Genomic DNA, 3,557 nt, shown 5'->3' with positions numbered 1-3,557 from the left:
GGAATTGATATTCTCCACCTTATAGTAATCATGCTTTCTTGCTCAACCTATTTCACATTTATTCATTTTGTCTTCTTACACATATGGCTACTGCCCCCTTTTATGGACAAGGTACTCTCAAAAGTTTTCTAAAGAGACACAGTAGAAAGTGGCTAAGTTCAAAATCAAACACAAATCTCTGATTCCAAAGCCCTTCCTTTATTTGTTGAAAGTGAATGAAGGAAGCTTTACTTTGCTTCCTCATTAGGAATGGGGGGTTGGGTGGGGAAGATAACCAAAGAGTAATTGCAACATGTTTTGCAAAGTAAAATATGCTAGTGAACTGATTGTATCAACCAGCTCCATAGGAATCCTGCACATGATAAACTTTAAGACTCACTAAACCAGTTTTTCTGTTGTGTAATTCCTCCTCCCGTCACCCTCCTAAATATGCAATGTCATCTCTTATGTATTGTAACCTGATCAGTGAAAGCTAGTTTTAGTTCTATTGCTACTTGGATAAATTACATTTAAGGTTAATAATTTTTAATGAAGAGAACATTCTCTATGATTAAATGAAATTTCAAAAGAGCATGTAACCTAATAAAACTACCTCAGCCAGGTGGTCAAGGTGATCATCAACAGTGATAAATCATGGGATTAAATTGGCACTTTATGTCTGTGGTCTTGCTTCTAAAGACTGTAACTTCCATCTTATCAAGAGAAAAATATAGAAAAAATCTCAATAGAAGGACATTTTTACAAGATACTTAATATAGATATAGATATAGTTGAAACCAAAATACCTAAGTATTCTTCAAAACTGTCAAAGTCATCAAAAACCAAGGAAGTCTAAGAAATTGTCACTGTCAATAGAACCCTAAGGAGACATGAAGAGAAAGTGTAATGTGACCTCTTAGATGATATCCTGGAACAGAAAAAGTACATTGGTAAAAACTAAGAAAATATAAGTGGACCTAGAAGAGGCTCCTCGTGCTCCCGCAACCTCTGTCAGGTTCTGCCTCCTCGCCCCCACTCCAGCCTCCACCATGTCCATCAGGGTGACCCAGAAGTCCTACAAGGAGTCCACCTCCAGCCCCCGGGCCTTCAGCAGCTGCTCCTACACGAGCGGGCCGGCTCCCGAATCAGTTCCTCCGCCTTCTCCCGGGTGGGCAGCTGCGGCGGCAGCTTCCGGGGTGGCCTGAACAGCAGCATGAGTGTGGTCGGGGGCTAAGGCGGGCCCGGGGCCGTAGGGGGGCATCACGGCCGTCTCAGTGAACCAGAGCCTGCGGAGCCCCCTGAAGCTGGAGGTGGACCCCAACATCCAGGTGGTGCGCACCCAGGAGAAGGAGCAGATCAAGAGCCTCAACAACAAGTTTGCCTCCTTCATCGACAAGGTCAGACACCTGGAGCAGCAGAACAAAATCCTGGAGGCCAAGTGGGGCCTCCTGCAGCAGCAGAAAACCGCTCGGAGCAACATAGACAACATGTTTGAGAGCTACATCAACAACCTCCGGAGGCAGCTGGACACCCCGGGGCAGGAGAAGCTGAAGCTGGAAGTGGAGCTTGGCAACCTGCAGGGGCTCGGGGAGGACTTCAAGAATAAATACGAGGATGAGATCAAATTGCGTGGAGACACGGAGAATGAATTTGTCCTCATCAAGAAGGATGTGGATGAAGCTTACATGAACAAAATAGAACTGGAGTCCCGCCTGGGAGGGCTGACCGACGAGATCAACTCCTTACGGCAGCTGTATGAGGAGGAGACCCGTGAGCTGCAGTCCCAGATCTCCGACCCGTCCGCGGTGCTGTCCAGGGACAACAGCCGCTCCCTGGACCTGGACGGCATCACCGCCGAGGTCAAGGCCCAGTACGAGGACATCGCCCACCGCAGCCGAGGGGAGGCCGAGACCATGCACCGGATCAAGCACGAGGAGCTGCAGACCTTGGCCGGGAAGCACGGGGATGACCTCCGTCGCACGAAGACTATTTCCGAGATGAACCGGAGCATCAGCCGCCTCCAGGCTGAGATCGAGACCCTCAAAAACCAGAGGGCTGCCCTGGAGCCTGCCATCGCCGACGCCGAGCAGCGCGGGGAGCTGGCCATCAAGGACGCCAATGCCAAGGTGGCCGAGCCGGAGCCGGAGGCCGCCCTGCAGCGGGACAAGCAGGACATGGCCCGGCAGCTGCGCGAGTACCGGGAGCTCCTGAACGTCAGGCTGGCCCTGGACATCGAGATCGCCACCGACCGCCAGCTGCCGGAGGGCGAGGAGAGCCGGCTGGAGTCTGGGATGCAGAACACGAGCATCCATAGGAAGACGACCAGCGGCTACTCCGGGGGCCTGAACTTGGCCTACGGGGGCCTCACAAGCCCGGGCCCCAACTACGGCCAGAGCCCCTTCCAGTCCAGCTTTGGCCCTGGCGGTCCTTCAGCCGCAGCAGCTCCTCCAAGGCCGTGGTTGTGAAGAAGATCGAGACTCGAGATGGGAAGCTGGTGTCTGAGTCCTCTGACGTCCTGCCCAAGTGAACAGCCAGCGCGGGCCCTCCCAGCCTCCTTGCTCTTGTGGCCCCATGAAGCCTTTGGGGGAAGGAGCTGTGCAGGGGAGCCTCGCCTACAAGAGACCCACCTAAGGCTCAGCCCCGGTCCCCAGCCTACCCTTAGGGGGAGTCTACTGCCCTGGGTACCCCTTCTTGTCCATGCCCCCAACCGAAAGCCAAGCCAATTCAAGTGTCTTTTCCCAAATAAAGCTACTGCCGGTAAAAAAAATAAATAAATAAAATAAAAAAAAAAATAAGTGGAGCACAGACTTTAATTAAAAATAATTGTATTGATATTGGTTCATTAATTGTGACAAATATACCATAAGAAGGTAACATACTAATGACAGGGCAAACTAGTTGTGGATTATATGAGAATCTCCATTCTCTCCTTATAGTTTTTCTATAAATGTAAAACTGTTCTAAAAAATAAAGTTTTAAAAAAATAAAGTTTAGGGATCCCTGGGTGGCACAGTGGTTTGGCGCCTGCCTTTGGCCCAGGGCGCAATCCTGGAGACCCTGGATCGAATCCCACGTCGGGCTCCCGGTGCATGGAGCCTGCTTCTCCCTCTGCCTATGTCTCTGACTCTCTCTCTCTCTCTCTCTGTATGACTATCACAAAAAAAAATGTTTATTAGAAAAATAAAATGAAAGAGAATGTAAATAGGATTTTGCTTTGAATAAATTCCTTAAAATGTACATTCTCCTTCTCCAGTTCTTGTTTTGTTTTTATATCACAAGCACACAGAAAATAATAGCATTTTAAAAGATTCACAGGAAATGTGTTTATCATGGAAGTGTAATAAGTTTCTTTTCCCATCCTGCCATAATGAACAGAGATTAAGAAATCCAGAGCTATTTTTCTTTAGCTTCATTATTGATTGATTATGATCTTTAAAAAGTCATTTTTGTTTGTAAAATAGATACATTTTTACCTCATGGGAGGCTTATAAAGTTTAATGAAATGAAATAGTTTATAAAAAGAATTACTTTACGGCTAATGTTACAATATCAGAGCTTTTTAAAATCAATTTTCATCC

The 3,557-nt window shown here is 47.8% G+C and overlaps 1 pseudogene; it reads left to right on the top strand.

Annotated features, from left to right (window-relative positions):
- Window positions 1-1,019: 1,019 nt before the first annotated feature.
- LOC129498247 (keratin, type II cytoskeletal 8-like) lies at window positions 1,020-2,506 on the top strand (annotated as a pseudogene).
- Window positions 2,507-3,557: the final 1,051 nt, after the last annotated feature.

Source organism: Nyctereutes procyonoides, unplaced genomic scaffold (assembly GCF_905146905.1).
Source record: "Nyctereutes procyonoides isolate TBG_1078 unplaced genomic scaffold, NYPRO_anot_genome, whole genome shotgun sequence".
Taxonomy (NCBI): domain Eukaryota; kingdom Metazoa; phylum Chordata; class Mammalia; order Carnivora; family Canidae; genus Nyctereutes; species Nyctereutes procyonoides.
The sequence above is the reverse complement of the archived record's forward strand: the minus strand, read 5'-3'. Positions and strand labels throughout refer to the sequence as shown.